The following is a 13,676-nucleotide window of genomic DNA, read 5'->3' as shown; positions in this document are numbered from 1 at the left end:
ATGATTCCAGCAGAAACTTCCCAACCACGGGAATTCCAGCACGCAGAAACATGATTCCAACAGTATCACCCCAACACACAGACATACAGAACCCAGAAAATGGTTCCAACAGTATCTGCCCAAATCCCGGGAATTCCAGCACCCAGAAACATGATTCCAACAGTATCTCCCCAAACCCCGGGAGTTCCAGCACCCGCAAACATGATTCCAACAGTATCTCCCCAACCCAGGGAATTACAGAAACCAGAAACATGATTCCAACAGTATCTCCCCAACCCAGGGATGTCCAGAACTCAGAAACATGATTCCAACAGTATGTCCCCAAGCCTGGGAATTCAAGAAACCAGAAACATGATTCCAGCAGAAACTTCCAAACCCCGGGTATTCCAGCACACAGAAACAGGATTCCAACAGTATCTCCACAACCCCGGGACATCCAGAACTCAGAAACATGATTCCAAAAGTATCTCCCCAACACATGGACATCCAACACCCAGAAACATGATTCCAACAGTATCTTCCAAACCCCAGGACATCCAGCACCCAGAAACATGATTCCAACTGTATCTCCCCAACCCGGGGAATTCCAGCACCCAGAAACATGATTCCAGCAGTATCTCCCCAACCACGGGAATTCCAGCACACAGAAACATGATTCCAACAGTACCTCCCCAACCCCGGGACATACAGCACACAGAAACATGATTCCAGCAGAAACTTCCAAACCCCGGGAATTCCAGCACGCAGAAACATGATTCCAACAGTATCTCCACAACAGTGGGAAATGCAGCACCCAGAAACATAATCCCATCAGTATCTCCACATTCTCGGGACATCTGGGACCCAGAAACAAGATTCCAACAGTATCTGCCCAAATCCGGGTCATCCAGAAAACAGAAACATGATTCCAGCAGAAACTTCCCAACCCCGGGAATTCCAGCACGCAGAAACATGATTCCAACAGTATCACCCCAACCCTGGGAATTCCAGTACCCAGAAACAAGATTCCAACAGTATCTTCCCAACCCCGGGACATCCAGCACCCAGAAACATGATTCCAACAGTACCTCCCCAAACCCAGGAACTCCAGCACACAGAAACATGATTCCAACAGTATCTCCCCAACCCCGGGACATCCAGCACTCAGAAACATGATTCCGACAGAAACTCAACAAACATGGGAGATCCAGGTCCCAGAAGCGTGATTCCAACAGTATCTCCTCAACCCCGGGTCATCCAGAAATCAGAAACATGACTCCAACAGTATCTCCCCAAGCCTGGGAATTCCAGAAAACAGAAACATGATTCCAGCAGAAACTTCTCAACCCCGGGAATTCCAGCACGCAGAAACATGATTCCAACAGTATCTCCCCAAGCCTGGGAATTCCAGAAAACAGAAACATGATTCCAGCAGAAACTTCTCAACCCCGGGAATTCCAGCACGCAGAAACATGATTCCAACAGTATCTCCACAACCCCGGGACATCCAGCACCCAGAAACATGATTCCAACAGAATCTCCCCAACCCCGGGACATCCAGCACCCAGAAACATGATTCCAACAGAATCTGTCCAAATCCCGGGAACTCCAGCACCCAGAAACACGATTCCAACAGTATCTCCCCAACCATGGGACATCCAGCACCCAGATACATGATTCCAACAGTATCACCCCAACCCTGGGAATTCCAGTACCCAGAAACAAGATTCCAACAGTATCTTCCCAACCCCGGGACATCCAGCACCCAGAAACATGATTCCAACAGAATCTCCCCAACCCCGGGACATCCAGCACCCAGAAACATGATTCCAACAGAATCTGTCCAAATCCCGGGAACTCCAGCACCCAGAAACACGATTCCAACAGTATCTCCCCAACTACGGGACATCCAGCACCCAGATACATGATTCCAACAGTATCTCCCCAAACCCCGGGAATTCCAGCACCCAGAAACATGATTCCAACAGTATCTCCCCAACCCCGGTACGTCCAGAACCAAGAAAACTGATTCCAACAGTAACTCCAGAACCCCGGGTCATCCAGCACCCAAAAACCTGATTCCAACAGTATCTCCCCAATACTGGGAATTCCAAAAACCAGAAACATGATTCCAGCATAAACTTCCCAACCCAGGGAATTCCAGCACGCAGAAACATGATTCCAACAGTATCTCCACAACACTGGGAAATGCAGCACACAGAAACATATTTCCAACCGTATCTCCGCATTCTCGGGACATCCAGCACACAGAAACATGATTCCAACAGTATCTCCCCATCCCCGGGACATCCAGTACCCAGAAATATGATTCAAACAGTATCTCCCCAACCCCGGGACATCCAGCACTCAGAATCAAGATTCCAACAGTATATCCCCAACACCGGGACATCCAGCACCCAGAAACAAGATTCCAACAGTATCTCCCCAAACCCCGGGAATTCCAGCACCCAGAAACATGATTCCAACAGTATCTCCCCAACCCAGGGAATTACAGAAACCAGAAACATGATTCCAACAGTATCTCCCCAACCCAGGGATGTCCAGAACTCAGAAACATGATTCCAACAATATGTCCCCAACTCCGGGTCATCCAGCACCCAGAAACCTGATTCCAACAGTATCTCCCCAAGCCTGGGAATTCAAGAAACCAGAAACATGATTCCAGCAGAAACTTCCAAACCCCGGGAATTCCAGCACGCAGAAACAGGATTCCAACAGTATCTCCCCAACCCCAGGACATCCAGAACTCAGAAACATGATTCCAAAAGTATCTCCCCAACACATGGACATCCAACACCCAGAAACCTGATTCCAACTGTATCTCCCCAACCCGGGGAATTCCAGCACCCAGAAACATGATTCCAGCAGTATCTCCCCAACCACGGGAATTCCAGCACACAGAAACATGATTCCAACAGTACCTCCCCAACCCCGGGACATACAGCACACAGAAACATGATTCCAGCATAAACTTCCCAACCCAGGGAATTCCAGCACGCAGAAACATGATTCCAGCAGTATCTCCACAACACTGGAAAATGCAGCACACAGAAACATATTTCCAACCGTATCTCCGCATTCTCGGGACATCCAGCACACAGAAACATGATTCCAACAGTATCTCCCCATCCCCGGGACATCCAGTACCCAGAAATATGATTCAAACAGTATCTCCCCAACCCCGGGACATCCAGCACTCAGAATCAAGATTCCAACAGTATGTCCCCAACTACGGGTCATCCAGCACCCAGAAACCTGATTCCAACAGTATCTCCACAACCCCGGGACATCCAGAACTCAGAAACATGATTCCAAAAGTATCTCCCCAACACATGGACATCCAACACACAGAAACATGATTCCAACAGTATCTCCCAAACCCCAGGACATCCAGCACCCAGAAACATGATTCCAACAGAATCTCCCCAACTCTGGAACATCTGGCACCCTGAAACATGATTACAACAGTATCTCCCCAACCCCGGGACAGCCAGCACCCAGAAACATGATTCCAACAGAATCTCCCCAATTCTGGAACATCCAGCACCCAGAAACATGATTCCAGCAGCAGCTCTCCAACCCTGGGAATTCCAGCACCCAGAAACATGATTCCAACTGTATCTCCCCAACCCGGGGAATTCCAGCACCCAGAAACATGATTCCAGCAGTATCTCCCCAACCACGGGAATTCCAGCACACAGAAACATGATTCCAACAGTACCTCCCCAACCCCGGGACATACAGCACACAGAAACATGATTCCAGCAGAAACTTCCAAACCCCGGGAATTCCAGCACGCAGAAACATGATTCCAACAGTATCTCCACAACAGTGGGAAATGCAGCACCCAGAAACATAATCCCATCAGTATCTCCACATTCTCGGGACATCCGGGACACAGAAACAAGATTCCAACAGTATCTGCCCAAATCCGGGACATCCAGAACTCAGAAACGTGATTCCAACAGAATCTCCCCAACCCCGGGACATCCAGAACTCAGAAACATGATTCCAACAGCATCTCCCGAACCCCAGGACATCCAGCACCCAGAAACATGATTCCAACAGAAACTCAACAAACACAGGAGATCCAGAACCCAGAAGCGTGATTCCAACAGTATCTCCTCAACGCTGGTATGTCCAGCACCCAGAAACATGATTCCAACAGTATCTCACCAACCCCGGGTCATCCAGAAATCAGAAACATGACTCCAACAGTATCTCCCCAAGCCTGGGAATTCCAGAAAACAGAAACATGATTCCAGCAGAAACTTCCCAACCCCGGGAATTCCAGCACGCAGAAACATGATTCCAACAGTATCACCCCAACCCTGGGACATCCAGCACCCAGAAACATGATTCCAACAGTATCTCCCCAAACCCAGCAACTCCAGCACACAGAAACATGATTCCAACAGTATCTCCCCAACCCCGGGACATCCAGCACTCAGAAACATGATTCCGACAGAAACTCAACAAACACGGGAGATCCAGGTCCCAGAAGCGTGATTCCAACAGTATCTCCTCAACCCCGGGTCATCCAGAAATCAGAAACATGATTCCAACAGTATCTCCCCAAGCCTGGGAATTCCAGAAAACAGAAACATGATTCCAGCAGAAACTTCTCAACCCCGGGAATTCCAGCACGCAGAAACATGATTCCAACAGTATCTCCCATAGCCTGGGAATTCCAGAAAACAGAAACATGATTCCAGCAGAAACTTCTCAACCCCGGGAATTCCAGCACGCAGAAACATGATTCCAACAGTATCTCCACAACCCCGGGACATCCAGCACCCAGAAACATGATTCCAACAGTATCTCCCCAACCCCGGGACATCCAGCACCCAGAAACATGATTCCAACAGAATCTGTCCAAATCCCGGGAACTCCAGCACCTAGAAACACGATTCCAACAGTATCTCCCCAACTACGGGACATCCAGCACCCAGATACATGATTCCAACAGTATCTCCCCAAACCCCGGGAATTCCAGCACCCAGAAACATGATTCCAACAGTATCTCCCCAACCCCGGTACGTCCAGAACCAAGAAAACTGATTCCAACAGTAACTCCAGAACCCCGGGTCATCCAGCACGCAGAAACATGATTCCAACAGTATCTCCACAACACTGGGAAATGCAGCACACAGAAACATATTTCCAACCGTATCTCCGCATTCTCGGGACATCCAGCACACAGAAACATGATTCCAACAGTATCTCCCCATCCCCGGGACATCCAGTACCCAGAAATATGATTCAAACAGTATCTCCCCAACCCCGGGACATCCAGCACTCAGAATCAAGATTCCAACAGTATATCCCCAACCCCGGGACATCCAGCACCCAGAAACAAGATTCCAACAGTATCTCCCCAAACCCCGGGAATTCCAGCACCCAGAAACATGATTCCAACAGTATCTCCCCAACCCAGGGAATTACAGAAACCAGAAACATGATTCCAACAGTATCTCCCCAACCCAGGGATGTCCAGAACTCAGAATCATGATTCCAACAGTATGTCCCCAACTCCGGGTCATCCAGCACCCAGAAACCTGATTCCAACAGTATCTCCCCAAGCCTGGGAATTCAAGAAACCAGAAACATGATTCCAGCAGAAACTTCCAAACCCCGGGAATTCCAGCATACAGAAACAGGATTCCAACAGTATCTCCCCAACCCCGGGACATCCAGAACTCAGAAACATGATTCCAAAAGTATCTCCCCAACACATGGACATCCAACACCCAGAAACATGATTCCAACAGTATCTCCCAAACCACAGGACATCCAGCACCCAGAAACATGATTCCAACAGCACGTCCCCAACTCTGGAACATCCAGCACCCTGAAACATGATTCCAACAGTATCTCCCCAACCCCGGGACATCCAGAACTCAGAAACATGATTCCAAAAGTATCTCCCCAACTCTGGAACATCCAGCACCCAGAAACATGATTCCAGCAGCAGCTCTCCAACCCTGGGAATTCCAGCACCCAGAAACATTATTCCAACAGTATGTTCCCAACCGTGGAACATCCAGCACCCAGAAACATGATTCCAGCAGTAGCTGGCCAACACCGGGAATTCCAGCTCCCAGAAACATGATTCCAACAGTATCACCCCAACCCTGGGAATTCCAGTACCCAGAAACAAGATTCCAACAGTATCTTCCCAACCCCGGGACATCCAACACCCAGAAACATGATTCCAACAGTATCTCCCCAACCCCGGGACATCCAGCACCCAGAAACATGATTCCAACAGAATCTGTCCAAATCCCAGGAACTCCAGCACCCAGAAACACGATTCCAACAGTATCTCCCCAACCGCGGGACATACAGCACCCAGATACATGATTCCAACAGTTATCTCCCCAACCACGGTACGTCCAGAACCAAGAAAACTGATTCCAACAGTAACTCCAGAACCCCGGGTCATCCAGCACCCAGAAACCTGATTCCAACAGTATCTCCCCAATACTGGGAATTCCAGAAACCAGAAACATGATTCCAGCATAAACTTCCCAACCCAGGGAATTCCAGCAAGCAGAAACATGATTCCAACAGTATCTCCACAACACTGGGAAATGCAGCACACAGAAACATATTTCCAACCGTATCTCCGCATTCTCGGGACATCCAGCACACAGAAACATGATTCCAACTGTATCTCCCCATCCCCGGGACATCCAGTACCCAGAAATATGATTCAAACAGTATCTCCCCAACCCCGGGACATCCAGCACTCAGAATCAAGATTCCAACAGTATATCCCCAACCCCGGGACATCCAGCACCCAGAAACAAGATTCCAACAGTATCTCCCCAACCCAGGGAATTACAGAAACCAGAAACATGATTCCAACAGTATCTCCCCAACCCAGGGATGTCCAGAACTCAGAATCATGATTCCAACAGTATGTCCCCAACTCCGGGTCATCCAGCACCCAGAAACCTGATTCCAACAGTATCTCCCCAACCCCGGGACATCCAGAACTCAGAAACATGATTCCAAAATTATCTCCCCAACACATGGACATCCAACACCCAGAAACATGATTCCAACAGTATCTCCCAAACCCCAGGACATCCAGAACCCAGAAACATGATTCCAACAGCACGTCCCCAACTCTGGAAAATCCAGCACTCTGAAACATGATTCCAACAGTATCTCCCCAACCCCGGGACAGCCAGCACCCAGAAACATGATTCCAACAGAATCTCCCCAACTCTGGAACATCCAGCACCCAGAAACATGAATTCCAGCAGCAGCTCTCCAACCCTGGGAATTCCAACACCCAGAAACATGATTCCAACTGTATCTCCCCAACCCGGGGAATTCCAGCACCCAGAAACATGATTCCAGCAGTATCTCCCCAACCACGGGAATTCCTGCACACAGAAACATGATTCCAACAGTACCTCCCCAACCCCGGGACATACAGCACACAGAAACATGATTCCAGCAGAAACTTCCAAACCCCGGGAATTCCAGCACGCAGAAACATGATTCCAACAGTATCTCCACAACAGTGGGAAATGCAGCACCCAGAAACATAATCCCATCAGTATCTCCACATTCTCGGGACATCTGGGACCCAGAAACAAGATTCCAACAGTATCTGCCCAAATCCGGGACATCCAGAACTCAGAAAAGTGATTCCAACAGAATCTCCCCAACCCCGGGACATCCAGCAGTCAGAAACATGATTCCAACAGCATCTCCCGAACCCCAGGACATCCAGCACCCAGAAACATGATTCCGACAGAAACTCAACAAACACAGGAGATCCAGAACCCAGAAGCGTGATTCCAACAGTATCTCCTCAACGCTGGTATGTCCAGCACCCAGAAAGCTGATTCCAACAGTATCTCACCAACCCCGGGTCATCCAGAAATCAGAAACATGATTCCAACAGTATCTCCCCAAGCCTGGGAATTCCAGAAAACAGAAACATGATTCCAGCAGAAACTTCCCAACCCCGGGAATTCCAGCACGCAGAAACATGATTCCAACCGTATCTCCCCATCCCCGGGACATCCAGCACCCAGAAACATGATTCCAACAGTATCTCCACAAGCCTGGGAATTCCAGAAACCAGAAACATGATTCCAGCAGAAACTTCCCATCCCCGGGAATTCCAGCACGCAGAAACATGATTCCAACCGTATCTCCGCATTCTCGGGACAACCAGCACCCAGAAACATGATTCCAACAGTATATCCCCAACCCCAGGACATCCAGCACCCAGAGACATAATTCCAACAGTATCTCCCCAACCCTGGGACAACCAGCACACAGAAACATGATTCCAACAGTATCTCCCCAAACCCCGGGAATTCCAGCACCCAGAAACATAATTCCAACAGTATCTCCCCTACCCCGTGACATCCAGCACCCACAAAAATGATTCCAACAGTATATCCCCAACCCCGTGACATCCAGCACCCACAAAAATGATTCCAACAGTATATCCCCAAACCCAGGACATCCAGCACCCAGAGACATAATTCCAACAGTATCTCCCCAACCCCGGGACAACCAGCACCCAGAAACATGATTCCAACAGTATCTCCCCAACCCAGGGATGTCCAGAACTCAGAATCATGATTCCAACAGTATGTCCCCAACTCCGGGTCATCCAGCACCCAGAAACCTGATTCCAACAGTATCTCCCCAACCCCGGGACATCCAGAACTCAGAAACATGATTCCAAAATTATCTCCCCAACACATGGACATCCAACTCCCAGAAACATGATTCCAACAGTATCTCCCAAACCCCAGGACATCCAGAACCCAGAAACATGATTCCAACAGCACGTCCCCAACTCTGGAAAATCCAGCACTCTGAAACATGATTCCAACAGTATCTCCCCAACCCCGGGACAGCCAGCACCCAGAAACATGATTCCAACAGAATCTCCCCAACTCTGGAACATCCAGCACCCAGAAACATGAATTCCAGCAGCAGCTCTCCAACCCTGGGAATTCCAGCACCCAGAAACATGATTCCAACTGTATCTCCCCAACCCGGGGAATTCCAGCACCCAGAAACATGATTCCAGCAGTATCTCCCCAACCACGGGAATTCCAGCACACAGAAACATGATTCCAACAGTACCTCCCCAACCCCGGGACATACAGCACACAGAAACATGATTCCAGCAGAAACTTCCAAACCCCGGGAATTCCAGCACGCAGAAACATAATTCCAACAGTATCTCCACAACAGTGGGAAATGCAGCACCCAGAAACATAATCCCATCAGTATCTCCACATTCTCGGGACATCCGGGACCCAGAAACAAGATTCCAACAGTATCTCCCCAAACCCGGGACATCCAGAACTCAGAAACATGATTCCAACAGTATCTCCCCAAGCCTGGGAATTCCAGAAAACAGAAACATGATTCCAGCAGAAACTTCCCAACCCCGGGAATTCCAGCACGCAGAAACATGATTCCAACCGTATCTCCCCATCCCCGGGACATCCAGCACCCAGAAACATGATTCCAACAGTATCTCCACAAGCCTGGGAATTCCAGAAACCAGAAACAAGATTCCAGCAGAAACTTCCCATCCCCGGGAATTCCAGCACGCAGAAACATGATTCCAACCGTATCTCCGCATTCTCGGGACAACCAGCACCCAGAAACATGATTCCAACAGTATATCCCCAACCCCAGGACATCCAGCACCCAGAGACATAATTCCAACAGTATCTCCCCAACCCTGGGACAACCAGCACCCAGAAACATGATTCCAACAGTATCTCCCCAAACCCCGGGAATTCCAGCACCCAGAAACATAATTCCAACAGTATCTCCCCTACCCCGTGACATCCAGCACCCACAAAAATGATTCCAACAGTATATCCCCAACCCCGTGACATCCAGCACCCACAAAAATGATTCCAACAGTATATCCCCAAACCCAGGACATCCAGCACCCAGAGACATAATTCCAACAGTATCTGCCCAACCCCGGGACAACCAGCACCCAGAAACATGATTCCAACAGTATCACCCCAACACACAGACATACAGCACCCAGAAAATGATTCCAACAGTATCTGCCCAAATCCCGGGAATTCCAGCACCCAGAAACATGATTCCAACTGTATCTCCCCAACCCAGGGAATTACAGAAACCAGAAACATGATTCCAACAGTATCTCCCCAACCCAGGGATGTCCAGAACTCAGAAACATGATTCCAACAATATATCCCCAACTCCGGGTCATCCAGCACCCAGAAACCTGATTCCAACAGTATCTCCCCAAGCCTGGGAATTCCAGAAAACAGAAACATGATTCCAGCAGAAACTTCTCAACCCCGGGAATTCCAGCACGCAGAAACATGATTCCAACAGAATCTGTCCAAATCCCGGGAACTCCAGCACCCAGAAACACGATTCCAACAGTATATCCCCAACCACGGGACATCCAGCACCCAGATACATGATTCCAACAGTATCACCACAACCCTGGGAATTCCAGTACCCAGAAACAAGATTCCAACAGTATCTTCCCAACCCCGGGACATCCAGCACCCAGAAACATGATTCCAACAGTATCTCCCCAACCCCGGGACATCCAGCACCCAGAAACATGATTCCAACAGAATCTGTCCAAATCCCGGGAACTCCAGCACCCAGAAACACGATTCCGACAGAAACTCAACAAACACAGGAGATCCAGAACCCAGAAGCGTGATTCCAACAGTATCTCCTCAACGCTGGTATGTCCAGCACCCAGAAAGCTGATTCCAACAGTATCTCACCAACCCCGGGTCATCCAGAAATCAGAAACATGATTCCAACAGTATCTCCCCAAGCCTGGGAATTCCAGAAAACAGAAACATGATTCCAGCAGAAACTTCCCAACCCCGGGAATTCCAGCACGCAGAAACATGATTCCAACCGTATCTCCCCATCCCCGGGACATCCAGCACCCAGAAACATGATTCCAACAGTATCTCCACAAGCCTGGGAATTCCAGAAACCAGAAACATGATTCCAGCAGAAACTTCCCATCCCCGGGAATTCCAGCACGCAGAAACATGATTCCAACCGTATCTCCGCATTCTCGGGACAACCAGCACCCAGAAACATGATTCCAACAGTATATCCCCAACCCCAGGACATCCAGCACCCAGAGACATAATTCCAACAGTATCTCCCCAACCCTGGGACAACCAGCACACAGAAACATGATTCCAACAGTATCTCCCCAAACCCCGGGAATTCCAGCACCCAGAAACATAATTCCAACAGTATCTCCCCTACCCCGTGACATCCAGCACCCACAAAAATGATTCCAACAGTATATCCCCAAACCCAGGACATCCAGCACCCAGAGACATAATTCCAACAGTATCTCCCCAACCCCGGGACAACCAGCACCCAGAAACATGATTCCAACAGTATCTCCCCAACCCAGGGATGTCCAGAACTCAGAATCATGATTCCAACAGTATGTCCCCAACTCCGGGTCATCCAGCACCCAGAAACCTGATTCCAACAGTATCTCCCCAACCCCGGGACATCCAGAACTCAGAAACATGATTCCAAAATTATCTCCCCAACACATGGACATCCAACTCCCAGAAACATGATTCCAACAGTATCTCCCAAACCCCAGGACATCCAGAACCCAGAAACATGATTCCAACAGTATATCCCCAACCCCAGGACATCCAGCACCCAGAGACATAATTCCAACAGTATCTCCCCAACCCTGGGACAACCAGCACACAGAAACATGATTCCAACAGTATCTCCCCAAACCCCGGGAATTCCAGCACCCAGAAACATAATTCCAACAGTATCTCCCCTACCCCGTGACAACCAGCACCCAGAAACATGATTCCAACAGTATATCCCCAACCCCAGGACATCCAGCACCCAGAGACATAATTCCAACAGTATCTCCCCAACCCTGGGACAACCAGCACACAGAAACATGATTCCAACAGTATCTCCCCAAACCCCGGGAATTCCAGCACCCAGAAACATAATTCCAACAGTATCTCCCCTACCCCGTGACATCCAGCACCCACAAAAATGATTCCAACAGTATATCCCCAAACCCAGGACATCCAGCACCCAGAGACATAATTCCAACAGTATCTCCCCAACCCCGGGACAACCAGCACCCAGAAACATGATTCCAACAGTATCTCCCCAACCCAGGGATGTCCAGAACTCAGAATCATGATTCCAACAGTATGTCCCCAACTCCGGGTCATCCAGCACCCAGAAACCTGATTCCAACAGTATCTCCCCAACCCCGGGACATCCAGAACTCAGAAACATGATTCCAAAATTATCTCCCCAACACATGGACATCCAACTCCCAGAAACATGATTCCAACAGTATCTCCCAAACCCCAGGACATCCAGAACCCAGAAACATGATTCCAACAGCACGTCCCCAACTCTGGAAAATCCAGCACTCTGAAACATGATTCCAACAGTATCTCCCCAACCCCGGGACAGCCAGCACCCAGAAACATGATTCCAACAGAATCTCCCCAACTCTGGAACATCCAGCACCCAGAAACATGAATTCCAGCAGCAGCTCTCCAACCCTGGGAATTCCAGCACCCAGAAACATGATTCCAACTGTATCTCCCCAACCCGGGGAATTCCAGCACCCAGAAACATGATTCCAGCAGTATCTCCCCAACCACGGGAATTCCAGCACACAGAAACATGATTCCAACAGTACCTCCCCAACCCCGGGACATACAGCACACAGAAACATGATTCCAGCAGAAACTTCCAAACCCCGGGAATTCCAGCACGCAGAAACATAATTCCAACAGTATCTCCACAACAGTGGGAAATGCAGCACCCAGAAACATAATCCCATCAGTATCTCCACATTCTCGGGACATCCGGGACCCAGAAACAAGATTCCAACAGTATCTCCCCAAACCCGGGACATCCAGAACTCAGAAACATGATTCCAACAGTATCTCCCCAAGCCTGGGAATTCCAGAAAACAGAAACATGATTCCAGCAGAAACTTCCCAACCCCGGGAATTCCAGCACGCAGAAACATGATTCCAACCGTATCTCCCCATCCCCGGGACATCCAGCACCCAGAAACATGATTCCAACAGTATCTCCACAAGCCTGGGAATTCCAGAAACCAGAAACAAGATTCCAGCAGAAACTTCCCATCCCCGGGAATTCCAGCACGCAGAAACATGATTCCAACCGTATCTCCGCATTCTCGGGACAACCAGCACCCAGAAACATGATTCCAACAGTATATCCCCAACCCCAGGACATCCAGCACCCAGAGACATAATTCCAACAGTATCTCCCCAACCCTGGGACAACCAGCACCCAGAAACATGATTCCAACAGTATCTCCCCAAACCCCGGGAATTCCAGCACCCAGAAACATAATTCCAACAGTATCTCCCCTACCCCGTGACATCCAGCACCCACAAAAATGATTCCAACAGTATATCCCCAACCCCGTGACATCCAGCACCCACAAAAATGATTCCAACAGTATATCCCCAAACCCAGGACATCCAGCACCCAGAGACATAATTCCAACAGTATCTCCCCAACCCCGGGACAACCAGCACCCAGAAACATGATTCCAACAGTATCACCCCAACACACAGACATACAGCACCCAGAAAATGATT

This window comes from Hypanus sabinus, chromosome 21 (assembly GCF_030144855.1).
Source record: "Hypanus sabinus isolate sHypSab1 chromosome 21, sHypSab1.hap1, whole genome shotgun sequence".
In the NCBI taxonomy this organism is placed as follows: Eukaryota; Metazoa; Chordata; class Chondrichthyes; order Myliobatiformes; family Dasyatidae; genus Hypanus; species Hypanus sabinus.
Note: the sequence above shows the minus strand (reverse complement) of the source record.